The following is a 20,184-nucleotide window of genomic DNA, read 5'->3' as shown; positions in this document are numbered from 1 at the left end:
CAAGAAACAACACAGAGAGTGCAATTTTAATTTTTCTAGGTTTAATTTCAGACTTCTAGATTACTTAGGTCTGTAACTGGATGTTAAATTAGGACTCAACATTAGTTTCTAGAAGTTCCAAGACTTTTTCTGCCAAATATCTCTTCATTCCCAAGCAAGGATGGAATCTCATCAGGGCTTGCAAAGGAGGATGGAGAGATGGTCCAATATATGCTTTGTAATCCTCATCTCCTTACCTAGTTCAAGTATATTAAAGAGTTGGCATAGAGCTGTCCAAATTTGGTGGGGGTGTGTGTGTGTGTTAAGGGAGTGGTTCTATGGAAAGAATGCTAGTATGCTGTTGATCCCTTCTTCTGCCTTGAAGAGGTGGTTTCCTCCTTAAATGAGCCTAGAGGTGAGTCTTCAAGGAGACAAATTGAAGAACTTCACTTATGTCTCCAGTTGGCTGAATGAAGATAGTTTTATATCCATACCTGAGAAAGCCAAGAGGCAAGAGATGGTAGCCAGAGAGCAACCTGTATAATAGAATGAGACATGGTAGCTTTTGAAATACTTTGTGTGCCCAGAGCTATTTCAGGCCAAGGATGATCCATTTTCCAGGAAAAAATGTAAGCTTTTGTTCAAGAGGAATAAGGTAACTCCCAAATAAAAGCTTTTTTATAGAGTTTCTTGAACAAAGAGCATTCACCCACAGCATGAGGATCCTTGGCTAAGGACACTGCTAGTGAGTCCCCAGCAATGGAAGGACTCGAACCGTAAATAATCTCCTGTAAAAAGAATGTTTTTTATTTTTGTTTTTGTTTGAACTGGCCAGCCTAAGGGAAACTAACACAAAATTATATCTGTGTCAGTCAAGGGAGGTTTTCTTGTCCTTTGCATCTTTTTCTTCCCCTGTTTCAATCCTTAGGACCTAGAAACGGCCCATGGTGTGGGAAAGCAGAAATGAGAGCTTCAGATGGAAAAAAAAAAAAAGAAGAAACTGACCCCATCACCTTTTCTATTGTGGCAGCCAGCCTGGAAGCAGGCCCACTTTGAAAATTCAAGACCTTATACTATAGACATTTTTAAAAAATTTAGTAAGTATGCGGATTTGTGAACCTCCTGCATAAAGCTTGCCTAATTCCAAGTATCTGTGGCCCATAGGTTGGGAATTGCCTCTTTGAAGAATCTCTGTGTTAATTTAATCCAAAGGGTTGACTTTCTAGTCATTTCTTAAGTAAAGCAAAATGCTTTAAACACTCTTGGCTCTTCAGCTTTATCTCCTACTCTGCTTCGTTGTTTCTCAGACATGTAATATTCATTTAAGCCCTCCCCTCTCTGGAGAAGTGAATGGCAATCCACTCCAGTATTCTTGCCTAGAGAATTCCATGGACAGAGAAGTCTGGTGGGTTATAGTCTGTGGGGTCGCAAAGAGTCGGACACGACTGAGCGACTAACACACACACACAAGCCCTCCTAAAGCTCTTCTCTCTCTTGCTATTCTGTTAAATACTTTTTCAGAACCCATTAAGCAGTTCTTTGCTATTTCCTGGATTCATTTTGTACTTTCTTTTTTTGCCCTTCTGTCGTTCCTTTAGAGGCTCTGTGGAAGTACTCTCTACCTTTTGAACTACCCATCTTTCAGGGCCTATCTCAAGTGTTGCTTCCTTCATAAATGATATTTTTCAATCAGAATTTTGTCTCTCTGTGAAACCTTATTACCATGTTATGGCTTATAGTATTTAACATGTTCTCTGTTGTAGTATAACTATTTTTTAAATTTTATTTTTAATTAGTAAACTAACATATGCATGGTTTCTTTAAAATTCCAATGACATAATAGTGAAAACTATAAATCTACCTTCACTTGAGTAGCCACCCTCTTCCCTATTTCCACTCCACCATGTAATATTTTTGAAACTTTGATGTTTATCTTCAGGTTTAATATTTGTGAAATAGTACCACATAGTTACATGGTTGATAAGAGGACTAACCAAGATAGTTTATAAAAATACATAACACAGTACCTGGCATATAGTGATTATTCAGTATTGGTTATATTTATGATTGTGATTACATTATTGTTAACATCCTTTCAGATTTTTTCCATCACATTTATAAAATTTTTAATAGCCTGCATATCATTACATATATGCACATAATATTTCTTTTTGAAAATGTAATACAAACAATCTATATATTGTTAGCACATTCTCATCCCATGTCAAACATGGGATTTTATGATTCTGATGCTTTGCTGTGAAAATGTTGTCTTGAATATACTATTATATTCTGCTTTCTGTTTAAATATTTCTGAAGGATGGATTCTTAGTAAAAATTTGCTTTATCAAAACTTGTAAATATTTTAGAGTTTGATAGGTACTACTGTGGAACACTACCTTATTTCACCATACCTCTATTAGGATCAGGTATTGGGGATTTTTTTTTTCTTTTGAACAATTGGATGGAAAAATGATATTCCATTATTATTTTAATGTACAATTCTCTGATCACTGACAAGTCAAGGGATCTATTTATTTCTTTTTCTGCTAATTGCTCTCTGTTTAATTTTCTCAATTTTAAATAGGGTTGTTGTCTTTTTCCTGTATCTGGTGTATTGTCCCATATTATCTAGTACAGCTATGCACAAACATCATCTTACTAAGTTCTATAAGAGAATCTCCTTGGATTTTAATTGTAATTAGGTGGATTTGTAAAATATATAAAATTTAATGGGGAGAATTTGATAATACTTAGTCTTGCCATCCAGATTCAGAGATTATCTATCACTCATTTATTACTTAACATAATGCCATTGAATATTGCCTGGTATCCTTGCTTACTTGAATGTTTGAAGTGATATATGTCCTGGCTCCTACATATATGCATGTGTGTGTTTCTAATTTGGAAAACTCAGTTATTTGACCCCTCTTCTTCTTTTGTTGGAAAGGAAGGAGGATAAAAAGATATTAAATTTTAAATGTTGGAAACAATGCTTTTTTAAGGCTTCTAACTTTCCCTCTAGAATTAGAATGGGGGAAATCATAAATTTGGTAAGTATGAGTCTGAGAGAACTATACTGATGTAACAGTTTTAAATTTGACATGATTTTAAATGAAAATATGGCTGTTCCTTAGACGTCTACATCACTTGTATAATAGCAAGGTTCAGCTACTCAATATGGCTGTGTACTACAGAAATCTGGAGTTCTAAAATCTCATTTTTCCTTTCCACTGTTTATGTGCATAACAAACTTATAATATAATTGAATGACTGTAATAATGTTCTCTATATGTAAACCATTTTAATAACCCTGTCCTATCAGGAAAGCACAAATATCATTTTAGTGCCATCTACACATTTTGGTTAGATAACATCACAGACTCAATGGACATAAATTTGAGCAAACTCCAGAAGATAGTGGAAGACAGAGGATTCTGATGTGCTGCAGTCTGCGGGGTCGCAGAGAGTTGGACATGACTAGCGACTAAACCGGAGAAGGCAATGGCACCCCACTCCAGTAATCTTGCCTGGAAAATCCCATGGACAGAGGGGCCTGGTGGGCTGCAGTCCATGGGATCGCTAGGAGTCGGACACGACTGAGCGACTTCACTTTCACTTTTCACTTTCATGCATTGGAGAAGGAAATGGCAACCTACTCCAGTGTTCTTGCCTAGAGAATCCCAGGGACAGGGGAGCCTGGTGGGCTGCCGTCTATGGGGTTGCACAGAGTCGGACACGACTGAAGTGACTTAGCAGCAGCAGCAGCAGCGGCTAAACAACAAAAACACATTTTGAAGTCTTCTTAAGTTTTGATGGCTATATGGGAAAACAATTGTAACGTTAATAAATGTTTTCCATCTTTTTTTGTAGAAGCTAAAAGATCTAATCCAAAGATAGAGCAAAGCTTTGAATTGACAACAGAGGAATTTACTTGCCAATAAAAGGATGATTTTTCATGAAGGGATTTCTGAGCATCTCTGCTCCCAACAAAAGAGCTTGAAAACACACTATTTAAGGACAAATTTTATTTGACTAATTTTATGGGGATCTCCATAAACCAAACAATTAGCTCAGAGCAGAAGGATAAATCTTTTTATATAAACTTTCACAATTTGGGTGTATTTGGTAACTGAGCCTTCTTTTTCAGATCACCAAATGTAATGAAACTTGGATAGTTATAAAATGGGAAATTTCATAAATAAATACAAGCTGCATTGTACTAACCTAGAGTCTGGAATGATTTAAAATATTTCCTTTGATATGATTCCCAAATTCTATATAAAAGTAAAGTAATAATGCAGAAATAAAACATAATGTGGCATGTCTAGAACTTTTATAACTAGCCTGACTTTGAAACTGAGTGAAATAAGGAAGAGATCAAAGCTTTAATGACTTTATCTTCTCTCGCTCCCTTTTTTTCCCCTTTTGGAAAGGCTGTTCTATGGGGAAACTAGAACAATTGACACTTTGAAATAAAATTATATATTTAGTTAAGAATATAACATTGATCATCTCATAGTAAAGATTCATAGGTACTATGAGATGGGCTCTTAAAATTTTTATTTTATTTTATTTTTTTTAGGGGGAGATAAAAGTTTATTAAAATTTTTATTTCTACTGCATTTGTCTAAGTAGTTTAGAAACAGTTTACCAGGCATGGGCTGGAAAAAAAAAAAAAAAAAAAAAAACTAGGAGAGGAGCAATTCTGAATATAATAGTAATAAAATATATTATTAAATTAACTATTATAGAATATATTCTTCAGTTGAATATGAATCTGCAGGAACATATTACTACATGTTATAAAAGAACAAAACTTTATCAAATACCTTCCTTTCCCTGGGTTTTTAAGTTCTATCATTTAATAAAGCAGATTGTGTGCATAGGAGGAGGAGCTAGCATTGGGCAGTTCCAAAGAGAGCTAAATGAAAAATCAATTTGATTTGGTCTTATAAAATACTATTGACTTTGATTTATATGTTCAATTTATGCTTCTGTGCATTTTCAGGGGCATCATTTCTAACAAGATTGCGTGATTTGGACATGTGCAAGCTGAAGTACTTAATTACCCCCTGGAATGAACCAATTAGATTTTTGACTAGATTTCTTTTGTCAAGAAGCCGCTCTTGAGCTGAATTCAGTAATTTTGTTCCTTGATAACATTAACTGTACCACTGGCTCTTAAACTTGGGCGTAGATCAGACTCACCTGGAGAGCTTGTTAAAACACAGACTCAGTCTCTACCTCAGGATTAAGTAGTTTAGTAGACGAGGCAGAGAGCTCAGTGATCTCAATAGCTAATAGTTCTCAGGTCATGCTAACAGTAGTTTTGAGAAGCATTGGCTTAATACCTTGTTTGGCTTATAGCATCTGCTTTCTTTTCCTCTTCAGACCTGAAGGTACCTGTTTCTGAGCCTAATGGTTTGGAATTTCTTTGTATTTTTATCTTCCGGATCAGTGGAAAGCTAAGCAAGAGGTGTGTATTAACCCTCTCTTTAGGAAGTCAATGTTAAGTCCACCATGCTCCTCAATTTGGCTGAATTTATGCTCCGGTTCTGAAGGTAACTTTAAATTTCTTAATTTCTCTGAAGTGTACCAGATTTCTTCCTTCACAATCTTCTTAGTGATTTTCTTTTTGTTGTTGTTGTTCTAAGTAATAGCCTTCTAATGTATCTCCTACTTTTTCTAATAGATTTTTAAAGTTCTACCCAGATAAATTTTCCATAACACTGCTTTGCCTGTACCATTCTTTCCTGAGAGATTAAGTGATATAACATATATGAATAAGAATTTTAATGCATCATTTAAATTGTCACTGTGCTTAAAATCCTGCAATTGTTCCTAATGCCTAGAAACGGTTCCTACTGTTGACCTATAAGCTAGGAAAGGTGATAAAAATTTCCTGGAGTGAACCCACTTCTTGACTGTCTCTTAAGTTTTGTTGCAGTTGTTCAGATTATTTCCCCACCCTCACACCCATGTCTAGGAATTTAGATTATTTGCTTGTTGATACTGAAACTAAGGTTTGGAAATGTGGGTTAAAAACAAACCTCTAAATACTGAACATGAACTCTGTATGCCTCTACCCTGCCTTTCACCTAATTCTCTACTATTTTCTTCTCTAGAGAGGCTGGTTTTTTGTTCTCTTCCAAACACATTTCTGAAACATTCTACACCATCTTCCTGCATGGATTTCACTCTTAAATTTCACTTCTTAATTTGCCCTAGTCCTTCTTGTTCTTTAAACAACTGCATACTCTTCTACCTTGTAGTCCCTGTGGAGTTTTCCCTGAGTTTCTGCAAGCTCCTAAAATGTCTCCCTCCACAGGTGTGCCTTGTTCTTCTCATGAAATCTTCAGGATTTAGTGTCTTTAGTATTGTTCCTATTCTCTGTACCCAGTAGAGTGAAACTTTGTGTCCTATTCAAGTTAGAGCTTATCTGAGTACTATTGTAGTTGGTGTGTTTTTATAAATAATGTTTGCTAGTGATTTTTAAAAAAAATTCTAAGAAAACAAAGCAGCAATGACTTGGCATCCTGATGAAACACAAAATAAGATAGCCAAATTCTTGGGCTTTTGTATGTAACGTTCTCAGGTGGTGCTGTAGTAAGTTTGAAAAGGAAGAAGCTTAAGAGGATAGTCTATGCTAATATCCTTTTTATTGTCTCAGGGGACTAGGTTAGTGTTGATGTGTTTTTTTCCATCCTAATATCTGGATTTCAAGCTGGTGATAACTGATGCAGGCATGGTGGCTTACACAATCTTCCTCATGAATGTTCTCAGGCTGATGTTACAGAAGTTACAAGGCATGTACATATCCTTTGAAATTTTTGTAATACAATGAGCAGATTTACTTGAGTATACCTATGATTTCTCTTTTTTATTTTATCTGATCACTTCTGGCTGGGGAACTGCCAACTACCTTATTTTCAATGATTATGTATCATGTTTATTATTTACATTCTTAAATATTCATATATCATTAGAACACTGAAAAAAGCTAATAGATAGTTAAAATTTACTCATGAGTTTATGTTAAGATATTAATGAAATCTGATTTTTTTTCTCAATTCTGCCTCTTATTTTTCAATTTAGGGTTGACTCCTGTTACTCATTAGTGTTTTCACTAGGATTTCTCTATTGACTTATTCTTTTGAATGATAAGAATGAGCTGGTTGTATAAGTGTGAATGATTATTTTTCTACCTTTAACCTCATTAAAATGTAGTAAGAATCAAGAGGAGAAGCAAATGAGAAACAAGTTTGGCAGTGCTCTGATAGAGTAGATTGGGAGCCGTCCATATTGGCAGATGGTTTGACTAGTTTGACTAATGTGGCTTGTTAATTGGTAAAGAAAGAAGCAATTTCAGAAAGGGTTTGTGTGCTTTTTCTTGGTAGTTAAATCTAAATATGTAGCTTCAAAGCTTACAGAGTATAAAGTTCAGTTAGTATGCATGTTGCACATCCGGGACTATGTGAATGGCTGCGTTTAGGGATTTCCTTTTGTTTGTCAAGGAGAGTAAGAAAATCAGTTGTTAGCTTTCCCCTCCTCCTCTCTCCTACACTTAGCGTTGTGTATAAAAAGGCTGCAGTTTGGCATTAACTTGTACAATCAGTCTCAATTACTGGCATGATTCTCCTTCTGTCCAAATCTTGAACATTGTAAAGGAGTATGTGTCACTCTTAATCAAAACTCTTAGTCCCAAAAGTGAATAAGTTAATGATAAGAATAGTACTGCCCAATTTACCTCAAACATAGCATTTTAGAATCTTCTCTTGAGGTCGACTCTAAGCAGGGAATGTCTCAGCAGTAAGCTCTTCTACTATGCTGCATTTTCTTACATATAAATAAAAATATGTGAAGTTTTTATTTCATTGTTTAGATGTGTTTGAATCTCTAAGTAGACTATTATAGATTAATGTTACTTCTTTAATCAATGTTTCCCTTGAGCTCAGCATATCCTATTTACTATGACTGTGACTTCTTGGCAAAAGTTGCTAGACACTGTGTAAAAGGAATAGCCAACAGATGGCCAATGTTCCAAATTGACTTTCATTCCACGTATTTTATGTGGTTCTGACATGTTCAAGCTCAGCTTACTAGATTCAATGATACCTGCAAAGTGGTATTTGTTCAAATTCAGACAGGATTCCAGTTAGCCCATTTCCCATAAACACTTTCTAAGCAATTGCCTACCCAAACCATCCTGTTTTTGATGTAGCTGCTCTACTTTCTAGCATGAAACAGAATTATAGACAAGGGGAAAACCAGAGGGTTATAGGTCACAAGAATATTTTTGTCTGTTTTATGAATGCTTATTTCTTTAGTAATAGATTGAAGGATTTGGAAAATGAAATATCTTACTTTCAGATTCTAAAGTTTTATGATTATTTGACCTTACATATAGTGAAAGGTGTACTGCATATTAAATACTTAGTTTTGAAAACAAATTTACTCAAGCAAAGAGAATGATTGACTTGTGAATACAAAATGAGTGACCTGTGGAGGCAAATGGAATTTTTATTTTTCAGTGAGGCTTCAGTTCTTAATTTGCAGTTTGGAGTAATTTTTCTCTTATTGAATAAATGCATTCCAATTAACTATAAAGTAAATGCATCTAAATATATAGATTTATCCACATTTATATATTTTATACATTAGTAACCTATAAGGAGAAATACACAATAAATATTCCAAAATATCTGGTTTTATCCTAAATGAGTTTCATTAAAAGAATGAAAAATATATTTTTTAAAAATTTTATTTTATTTAACTTTACAATATTGTATTGGTTTTGCCATATATCAAAATTAATCTGCCACAGGTATACATGTGTTCCCCATCCTGAACCCTCCTCCCTCCTCCCTCCCCATACCATCCCTCTGGGTTGTCCCAATGTACCAGCCCCAAGCATCCAGTATCGTGCATCGAACCTGGACTGGCGACTCGTTTTATATATGATATTATACATGTTTCAATGCCATTCTCCCAAATCATCCCACCCTCTCCCTCTCCCACAGAGTCCAAAAGACTGTTCTATACATCAGTGTCTCTTTTGCTGTCTCGTATACAGGGTTGTTGTTACCATCTTTCTAAATTCCATATATATGCATTAGTATACTGTATTGGATGAAAAATATTAATCTTAATATTATTTTTTTATTTTTATTTATTAATATTATTATGTTACTTTACAATATTGTATTGGTTTTAGCATATTATTATAAAATATTTTCCAGGGGATATTTCTAAACATTTATTTAAAAAAGAATAAATTGACAATTAACCTGGCATTAGGTTTGACTTAGTAACTTAATTATAGGAATGCATTTTCCAGACTTTGAGATCTATAAATTATCCACATGAATCTGTATTCTTGCTTGGGCTCATAGTTCTTTGCCTTGACTTTTGTCATTTTCCCCTCCTGTATTAGGCTGCTCAAGCTGTCATAAAGTATCACAGGCTGGGTTGGGTGCGGGGGACACAGATGCTTATTTTCTCACAGTTTTGGAGGCTTGAAGTTCAAGATAGAGGTTCTGGTACCTTTGGTTTCTGGTGAAGGATCTCTTTCTGACTGGCAGGAGGTCCGCTTCCTTCTGTGTCTTCACATGACTATTTCTTGGTGTGTTTACATGGGGAGGTAGAGAAAGCTCTCTGGTGTCTCTTCTCAAAAGGACACTAATCCTATTGCATCAGGGCCCCACCTTTATGACCTCATTTAACCTTAATTATTTCCTTAGAGTATCATCTCCAAATACAGCCACACTGGGGGTTAGGGCTTCAATGCATGAACGATGTGGGGCGGGATACAAACCTTCAGACCATAACACACTTTCATTTCCCTTTCTGACAACAGGTCTTTCATGTCATGCTCTGTGACCATATTATTTCCCTCTGTAGCTTCATGTCTTGTGTTTCCTTCCTTCTGGTTTTTCCACTGCTGAATTGTACTAGGCTGCAACCTACACTTTGTGTATGGTGCTACTTTACATGGCACCTTCAATACACTTAACATTCAAAAGAGTCTACTCTCTGTTTCTTATAAAATCTCTTTTTTCCTACTCCTTATTTTCTTGTGGTTGGAGAAAAAGCTTCTCTCTGGGTTTTGGTAGAAAGAATTATGGGTACTCCCTCCTCTCCAAGGTGTCTGAGTCTTAATCCCAAGAACCTGTAAATATGTTACATGGCAATAGGGAATTAAATTACAGATGAAATGAAGGCAGCTCACCAGTTGATTTTTAAATAAGATTATCCTTGATTATTTGACTAGGCCTAATATAATTACAATATCCCTTTAAAGTGGAAGAAGCAGGCTGAAGAGTTTGAATCAGAGATGAGAAGATGCTCTGATATTGGATTTGAAGATGGCTGAAGGGATCACAGAAGTAGGTGACCTCTGGAAGCTAAAATATACAAGGAAATTGATTGTCTTTAATGCCTTCAGAAGGAACACAGCCCTGTCAAACCTTGGTTCTAGTCCAATAAAACCCTTTTCAGACTATACTGTAGATCTGCAAATCTATAAATTGTTTTGATTTTTAAACCATTAGTTCAGTTCAGTCACTCAGTCATGTCCAACTCTTTGTGACCCCATGAACCACAGCACCCCGGGCCTCTCTGTCAATCACTAACTCCTGGAGACCACCCAAACCCATGTCCATTGAGTCAGTGATGCCATCCAACCATCTCATCCTCTGCCGTCCCCTTCTCTTCCTGCCCTCAATCTTTTCCAGCATCAGGGTCTTTTCCAGTGAGTCAGCTGTTTGTATCAGGTGGCCAAAGTATTGGAGTTTCAACTTCAGCATCAGTCCTTCCAGTGAACACCCAGGACTGATCTCCTTTAGGATGGACTGGTTGGATCTCCTTTCAGTCCAAGGAACTCTCAAGAGTCTTCTCCAACATCACAGTTCAAAAGCATCCATTCTTTGGCACTCAGCTTTCTTTATAGTCTAACTCTCACCTCCATACATGACCACTGGAAAAACCATAGCCTTGACTAGACGGACCTTTGTTGACAAAGTAATATCTCTGCTTTTTAATATGCTGTCTAGGTTGGTCATAACTTTCCTTCCAAGGAGTAAGCGTCTTTTAATTTCATGGCTGCAGTCACCATCTGCAGTGATTTTGGAGCCTAGAAAAATAAAGTCGGCTACTGTTTCCCCATCTATTTGCCATGAAGTGATGGGACTTGATGCCATGATCTTCGTTTTCTGAATGTTGAGCTTTAAGCCAACTTTATCACTCTCTTCTTTCACTTTCATTAAGAGGCTCTTTAGTTCCTCTTCACTTTCTGCCATAAGGGTGGTGTCATCTGTATATCTGTGGTTATTGATTTTTCTCCCGGCAATCTTGATTCCAGCCTGTGCTTCTTCCAGCCCAGCATTTCTCATGATGTACTCTGCATATAAGTTAAATAAGCAGGGTGACAATATACAGCCTGATGTACTCCTTTTTCTATTTGGAACCAGTCTGTTGCTCCACATCCAGTTCTAACTGTTGCTTCTTGAATTGCATACAGATTTCTCAGGAGGCAGGTCAGGTGGTCTGGGATTCCCATCTCTTTCAGAATTTTCCACTTAAACCATTAAGTTTGTTGTAATTTGTTATAGAAGCAGTAGGAAATGAACACATTTAGAAACTCAGAAGGCCAGTAGATACCATTGCTAAATGATCAGGCCCCTGGTTTGCCATCAATCTGGATGAGAGCAGTTTCTTAATTGCCCAATTCCTAAACACAAAACTTCCCAGAAAAACTCTCTCTCTTGAGAACCATATCCTATCTTAGAAGGTAACCAGTGTTATTTTCAAATCTATTCCTGGTTGTTTACTATCCCTGGTGGCCAGTAGAATCTACTTTCTGCTTCCTAAAAGCTCCTCTTTGGTATAATACATGCCATACATGTAATCCTTGCTTTAGTTAAGAATTTCTCATGCATGTGTGTGGATCATCCCTGTGAGAATTACTTGGGGTGCTCTATCCAAGACTTGGAGATACTGGTGTCAACACGTTTAATGAACATTTCAAGTGATTTTAATGTCCACTAACATTTGAGGTCAGTTACTCTTCATGGGAAATAGATGGGGAAACAGTGGAAACAGTGTCAGACCTTATTTTTGGGGGCTCCAAAATCACTGCAGATGGTGACTGCAGCCATGAAATTAAAAGACGCTTACTCCTTGGAAGGAAAGTTATGACCAACCTAGATAGCATATTCAAAAGCAGAGACATTACTTTGCCAACAAAGGTCAATCTAGTCAAGGCTAGTTTTTCCTGTGGTCATGTATGGATGTGAGAGTTGGACTGTGAAGAAGGCTGAGTGCTGAAGAATTGATGCTTTTGAACTGTGGAATTGGAGAAGACTCTTGAGAGTCTCTTGGACTGCAAGGAGATCCAACCAGTCCTTCCTAAAGGAAATCAGTCTTGAATATTCATTGGAAGGACTGATACTGAAGCTGAGACTGCATTACTTTGGCCACCTGATGTGAAGAACTGACTCCTCGGGAATGACCCTGATGCTCGAAAAGATTGAAGGCAGGAGAAGAAGGGGATGACAGAGGATGAGTTGGTTGGATGTCATCACCGACTTGATGGACATAAGTTTAAGTAAGCTCTGGGAGTTGGTAATGGACAAGGAGGCCTGGCATGCTGCAGTCCATAGGGTTGCAGAGTCTGACATGACTGAGCTACTGAGCTGACTGACTCTTCCTTATAACAATATTTATGAGAATAGTTTTCAGAAAGGTCTTAGTTGCTAAATGATTCTTTCACAGTAAAATGATTCTACATGAATACATACACCTAGAGACACAATATTTACTTCTGATTTCCCAGTGATTGTAAACTAGTGAACACATGTTTCTGAGAAACTTTCCATCAAGCTTATACATGTTAGTTGCTCAGTCGTGTCTGACTCTTTGCTGCCCCATGGATTGTAGCCCACCAGTTTCCTCTGTCCATGGAATTCTCCAGGCCAGAATACTGGAGTGGGTTGCATTCCTTTCTCCAGGGTATCTTTCTAACCCAGGGGTCAAATTTGGGTCTCCTGCATTGCAGGCAGATTCTTTACCATCTGAGCTAGCAGGGAAGCCCCTGAAATATCTTATACATTACCTGCCTCATGGTAGTTTTTGTTTTTGGCATTTTCAGTAAAGCCAACAGTTTTCACATTTGCCTTGCACTTGTATTCTTTCCTTGTATTATGTTATTTCTATACTACCCACTACTCCTTTGAAACATAGGCCTTGAAGTAAAATGCCTCAGTAGTTTTTCAATATTTTTTTCTGATTAAAATATTTTGTTATTTTGTCCAGGGGGGCCACAGTCTATGGTCTACTACCTACTTTTATAAATAAAATGTTATTGAAATACAGCCACACTCATTCATTTATGCATTGCCTTTGGCTGCTTTATTGCTATGACCACAGAACTGAATAGTTGTGACAGGGACTTTATGGCTCACAAACCCTACAATATTTACTACATGGTCTTTTTCAGAAAAAAAGCTACTAACTCCCACCTTATCCTGTTAGTAATTCCTCTTTCTAAAATTTATTTCCAGTCTAATTTTTTGGTACCCAAATCTATGTTTTGTGTTGTCTTCATGGATACAAAGGATGGCTGTATTTTTACATTTTGAAAATTCTAGGATTGCGAAGTGGTTCAGTAAAATAAACTTTAAATTAGAACAGAAAATTTTCAGCTCTGCCATTCACTGGCTGTGTGAATGGCATTCAGATTCTCTGGGTATCATTTCTCTTATCTGCGACTCATTAAATGAGTTCATGCATATAAGATGTTTAGCTCATTTTCTTGGCATGTTGTCCATCTTTGTGACCTTGTTAAATTATCATTTTTAGCATAGAACACAGGTCCTATATGGTGAGCCTTGGTTTAACAACATATTACAAGGGGATTGAGATAGAGAAGTTTATTACTTCCTGGAGAAGGTACATGGCATACCTTAAGGGACCTCATGGGGAGGTTAAGGCAGGATATAAACAGAGAAATTGCACGACATGGGGCATATGCCTTGAATAAAGTCCATGGATGGAGAATTTTGGGCTTTTAAGGTAAGTCCAGATAAATCAGTTGAAACCAAAAAAGAGTAGGAACTTGATAGGCTTCTGTACTAAGAAGCACCATAAGGGAAGACTCTGCAAAGGGAGGAAACTGTTTGTCACAAGGGCCATTAGAGGAATTGTATTATGAACTTACATTTATTTGTGACTCTTTAGGCTATTTATCACTGGAGAAGGAAATGGCAATCCACTCCAGTACTATTGCCTGGAAAATCCCATGGACAGAGGAGCCTGATAGGCTACACAGTCCATGGGGTTGCAAAGAGTTGGGCACGACTGAGCAACTTCACTTACTTACTCACTTACTCAGGCTATTTATCTAGGGTATGTGCTCCAGGATGGGGCTCAGATCAGATCAGATCAGTCGCTCAGTCGTGTCCGACCCTTTGCGGCCCCATGAATCGCAGCACGCCAGGACTCCCTGTCCATCACTAACTCCCGGAGTTCACTGAGACTCACGTCCATCGAGTCAGTGATGCCATCCAGCCATCTCATCCTCTGTCGTCCCCTTCTCCTCCTGCCCCCAATCCCTCCCAGCATCAGAGTCTTCTCCAATGAGTCAACTCTTCTCATGAGGTGGCCAAAGTACTGGAGTTTCAGCTTCAGCATCAGTCCTTCCAAAGAAATCCCAGGGCTGATCTCCTTCAGAATGGACTGGTTGGATCTCCTTGCAGTCCAAGGGACTCTCAAGAGTCTTCTCCAACACCACAGTTCAAAAGCATCAATTCTTTGGCGCTCAGCCTTCTTCACAGTCCAACTCTCAGGAAGGGGCTAGTGTCAGATCAGACCCTCTGTAAGCTACTTGGTTAGCAAGGATGCAATGTTATAAAGTAGCTTATGTATTGTATCATAATACAATATTATAAAGTAGCTTTTAATGATTTATTGTGTCAAAAAGTAATAAAAGTAAATGTTAATGGTTTAGCTAAGCTACTTTATGATTTCTTGTGTCAAGGGCTTTCCTGGTAGCTCAGCTGGTAAACAATCTACCTACAATGCAGGAGACCCCAGTTCGATTCCTGGGTTGTGAAGATCCACTGGAAAAGGGATAGGTTACCCACTCCAGTACTCTTGAGCTTTGCTGGTGGCTCAGCTGGTAAAGAATCCATCTGCAATGCAGGAGACCTGGGTTTGATCCCTGGATTGGGAAGATTCCCTGGAGAAAGGAGCAGCTACCCACTCCAGTATTCTGCCCTGGAGAATTCCATGGACTATATAGTCCATGGGGTCACAAAGAGTTGGACACGACTGAACAGCTTTCACTTTCACCTCGCTTCCATTGTCTCAGAGTAAAAATGAGATATAAATGTGACAAGCCTACCTTAAAATGATAGTTTCTTTATATTTACCTTTATATTCATGTATGTATGATGAATATTAATGTTTATATCATGAGGATACTGTGTATCTTTTGCATTACAGATATATTAATAGCTGAGGCTGTGATGTCAGTTCTACTAGACGCTGCAAACTTATACAAATTAGTGACTCTACTGAGCCTTATTTTTCTTCTTTATAGGGTAGAGATCTTCAAGAATGATCATAACAGTTTTATGCTATTTCTTTTTATATAAAAATATTGATAGTGCTTTAGCACAGTACTGATTAGTAGTTAATATGTGATCAATATTTATTGATTATTCTAATTGTTTAAATAAGTATTATAAGGATTTTTTAATTAAATATTTACTGAAGATTTATTATTGGTGACCTGAACTATTCATCAGAAAATGTCTTGGGAATGTCAAAATGAGCAAGATGTACTCTCTACCATCAATGAGTTCACAATCTAGTAAGGTAGGTATGTGTATGTGTGTATAATTAGTTGCCACATGTGTGACAAGTGTTAAACATAATAAAGGCACCTGAGTCTTGGCCCAATTAATGGAAGAGTTAATTCTATTTATTATATTTTGGATATGCTCAAGGGAGGTTTCCAGAGGGAGATGAACTTAACTTCAAATAAGTGTAAGTAAAGTATAAGTAAAAAGGTAGCAATCGTTGGATATTTAGGAAAAGATATATTTCAGTTGAGGTAATAGCATGTTCAAAGCGTACAAAGAGAAAAACACTGAAGTCAAGGAAACACAAGACTGTTAAGTAGACTGCGGTGTAAGTGACAGTTGGAGTGAGTTGAGAAGTGAGGCTGGAGGTGTGAGCGGAAGTCAGGTCATGGAAAATCACTTAAGATAACACAAGAGTTTAGATTTTATATTGTAGGTGCTGAGGTGTATTGAAAGGCTTTACATTTTTTATTGGATTCTACATAAGAATGTTTTGAACAGGAGTTTCAGAATCATTAGAATTTTTCATCATAACAACCGCCACAACAGCAACAGTTATTCAGCCTGAAACTTGGCAACACGTCTTCTAGATAGGCACTATTTCCTTATTTTAAACTGAGAGCCTGATAACTCAAAAGTCCACAGTAACACAAGCAAGTGAAAGAGTAAGAATACATAATTGGCTTCTTTATTTTCAACTTCCTATTTTTTTCACTATACGTTTTATTCTTTCTAAGAATATTCTGTCTACAGTTTGTAGAATAGAAAAGAGATGAGATAAGGGATGGATCAGGGCAAGAAGAACTGTTAAGAAGGTATTCATTTCTCTAATAATCAGCGAAGTTGGTCATCTTTCATGTGTTTTTTGGCCATCTTTGTGTATTCTTTGGAGAAATGTCTATTTAGATCTTGTACCCATTTTTTTTTTGGTTGTTTTATTTATTTATTTATTTATTTATTTTATTTTTTAAACTTTACATAATTGTATTAGTTTTGCCAAATATCAAAATGAATCCGCCACAGGTGTACATGTGTTCCCCATCCTGAACCCTCCTCCCTCCTCCCTCCCCACACCATCCCTCTGGGTCATCCCAGTGCACCAGCCCCAAGCATCCAGTATCGTGCATCGAACCTGGACTGGCAACTCGTTTCATACATGATATTTTACATGTTTCAATGCCATTCTCCCAAATCTTCCCACACTCTCCCTCTCTCTCAGAGTCCATAAGACTGTTCTATACATCAGTGTCTCTTTTGCTTTCTCGTACACAGGGTTATTGTTACCATCTTTCTAAATTCCATATATATGCGTTAGTATACTGTATTGGTGTTTTTCTTTCTGGCTTACTTCACTCTGTATAATAGGCTCCAGTTTCATCCACCTCATTAGAACTGATTCAAATGTATTCTTTTTAATGGCTGAATAATACTCCATTGTGTATATGTACCTCAGCTTTCTTATCCATTCATCTGCTAATGGACATCTAGGTTGCTTCCATGTCCTGGCTATTATAAACAGTGCTGCGATGAACATTGGGGTACACGTGTCTCTTTCCCTTCTGGTTTCCTCAGTGTGTATGCCCAGCAGTGGGATTGCTGGCTCATAAGGCAGTTCTATTTCCAGTTTTTTAAGGAATCTCCACACTGTTGTCCATAGTGGCTGTACTAGTTTGCATTCCCACCAACAGTGTAAGAGGGTTCCCTTTTCTCCACACCCTCTCCAGCATTTATTACTTGTAGACTTTTGGATCGCAGCCATTCTGACTGGTGTGAAATGGTACCTCATAGTGGTTTTGATTTGCATTTCTCTGATAATGAGTGATGTTGAGCATCTTTTCATGTGTTTGTTAGCCATCTGTATGTCTTCTTTGGAGAAATGTCTATTTAGTTCTTTGGCCCATTTTTTGATTGGGTCACTTCTTTTTCTGGAGTTGAGTACCCATTTTTTGATTGAGCTGTTTGCTTATCTGATATTGAGCTGCTTGAGCTGTTTGTATATTTTGGAGATTAATCCATTGTCAGTTGCTTCATTTGCAAACATTTTCTCCTCTGATGCTTGTCTTTTTGTTTATGGTTTCCTTTGCTGTGCAAAAGCTTCTCAGTTTCATTTGATCCTATTTGTTTATGTTCATTTTCATAAACTAACACAATATTGTAAATCAACTATATGCCAAAAAAACTTTTATTTTTTGAAGGTATTGTGTCACAGGGGAGAACAAGGGCATCTACTTGCTTCCCATTTCCCCACTTTTTATTCTCTTCTGCATCCTTCCTGGAATGGTCAGTACAGTGGTCAAAGACATGGGACAGTGAGGGAGGGATGTGGATCAGAGGAAGAATCAGTCCTGAGTTGAGGAGCTCCTCCCTGGTGGCATGCGACGGCAGGCCTGGAAAAAGGACACAGGGCCATGAAGGACTGCTGCAGAAGTAGCAACAGGAAGAGATGGCTTATATGTTGGAAGATGGGTTAAAGTAGAGAAATAAGTAAATTGAAGAAATGAATGAATATATTGAGTTGTTTCTCAGATATGGAGGGGATATAATATAATCATGGATAAGAGAAAGACTTGAAATAACTCTTGGTTGTTAGATAATGGGACATGAGGGTAAACTAGTATGTGCATATATTACATATCTAACATTATGTTAGGTGCAATACAAATGTTTCCTAGTTCTTAGCAGGCTTAGAAACAACGATGTCTCAGGAGCAGTGAGCAACCCACATGCCCAAAATTTGCTTTCTAAATATCACCCTCCCTTAAAGGAGAAATGACTGATGACAGGTTGTGGCAGAGAAGGTCCAAAGTCCTGTTCATCTTGTTCATAAAAATTACATCCTCTAAAATAATGTTGCAAAAGAATAAAATAACTAGTTTGAAGGCAGTCTCAATGGATGAATAGAGGAGGACTTGAGTATTAAAATAGTAATAGTCATTAATTATTGATTTTAAAAAACAAAATCTATTAATGTATTAGTATGTTAATATACATTAGTTAAGCAAGCAAGAAGGTAATTGCAGAGAAATGGAAAGCTATTCCTCAGAGCTCCAAAAAATGTTGGAAATAGAGACTCACCATTTAACAGTCATCAGATGAGTTTGATTAAGTTGGAAACGGTCCAGGGATGCTAAGGCTGGTAGGTAGAATTTGAGGAACAGGTTATTAGTAGAATACCTCCTCACCAAAGACTATTCAATTACAATCAGAAAAGTTTTAGGTGGAGAAAGCTGCTAGATACCACAGGTCAGGTTATCAGCACTGATATCACTCATGCTGGAATAAGTTGACATTGCATATTTCCTGATGTAATGCATCACAAAGAACACTGTCATTTCTGTGGTTTTCCTGCCAAGAATGCATGGTCTGAGTCTGGCCCCTGAAGGCTCTGTTGATGGGCCCAGCTCAAAACCCACCCTTCAGACTGTAAGGCCTGTTCTCTTTATAACTGTGAGGACATGAAAGACTGAGAAGGACTCAAGAATTGTTCCAGATTGAAGAGGTTTGTAATACACACTAACTAAATATAAGCATATTTCTAGGATATGAGACTGGAAAAAAAAGACACATTGGAGATGTTTTATATATTTCTGGAAGGGTTCCCCATAATGTAGTGACATAAAGCAGTAGTCATTGTGTTATATTTCATGACATTTTAGGTCAGGAATTTGGGCCAGGCTTACCTGAACAATTGTTCTGTATAGTGTGGTATTGAACAGGTACAGGTAGCAGGAATGAAGAGCCCAGTATGGCCTCAATCACATTTCTAAGGCCTTGGCAGAGATGCTCAAAAGACTGGGTACAGTTGGGCTTTCAAAGGAACTGCTTAGCTGTAGAAGCTCCAGCATAGTGGTGTCAGGAAGTCAGACTTCTTTCTATGGCAGCTCAAGACACCATGCATAATCTTGGTGAGCAATTATTGATGTCAACCCTGATTCAAGGGAAGAATAATTAGACAACACAAATTAGTGGGAGAAACAGTGAACTCATTGCAGTCATCTTTGGTCTGCGACATTGGTACGGTAAGCAAATTTAGAATGGGGTCTGAGAAGGTGGTGGTGTTAACAGTTTTGAATAACTGATTTGAAGGGTTATATAGTAGTTTATCAGAGAAGGCAATGGCACCCCACTCCAGTACTCTTGCCTGGAAAATCCCATGGATGGAGAAGCCTGATGGGCTGCAGTCCATGGGGTCGTGAAGAGTCGGACACCACTGGGCGACTTCACTTTCACTTTTCACTTTCATGCATTGAGAAGGAAATGGCAACCCACTCCAGTATTCTTGCCTGGAGAATCCCAGGGACGGGGGAGCCTGGTGGGCTGCCGTCTATGGGGTTGCACA

General features: G+C 37.5%; 1 long non-coding RNA gene across 2 annotated transcripts in view; it reads left to right on the top strand.

The window, feature by feature from the left end:
- The window catches only part of LOC112584643, a 489,459-nt gene that overhangs the window by 239,215 nt on the left and 230,060 nt on the right, over positions 1–20,184 (top strand). Inside the window, exons 2-3 of one of the 2 annotated variants that reach the window (XR_006550674.2) lie at positions 908–1,076; positions 5,374–5,543. This is a non-coding gene — a long non-coding RNA (uncharacterized LOC112584643). Of the gene's footprint in view, positions 1–907; positions 1,077–5,226; positions 5,544–20,184 lie in introns of those variants that run through there. The other variant, XR_006550673.2, reaches the window with a different exon arrangement.

Source organism: Bubalus bubalis, chromosome 4, assembly GCF_019923935.1.
Source record: "Bubalus bubalis isolate 160015118507 breed Murrah chromosome 4, NDDB_SH_1, whole genome shotgun sequence".
In the NCBI taxonomy this organism is placed as follows: Eukaryota; Metazoa; Chordata; class Mammalia; order Artiodactyla; family Bovidae; genus Bubalus; species Bubalus bubalis.
This window is presented reverse-complemented; position numbering and strand designations above follow the sequence as displayed.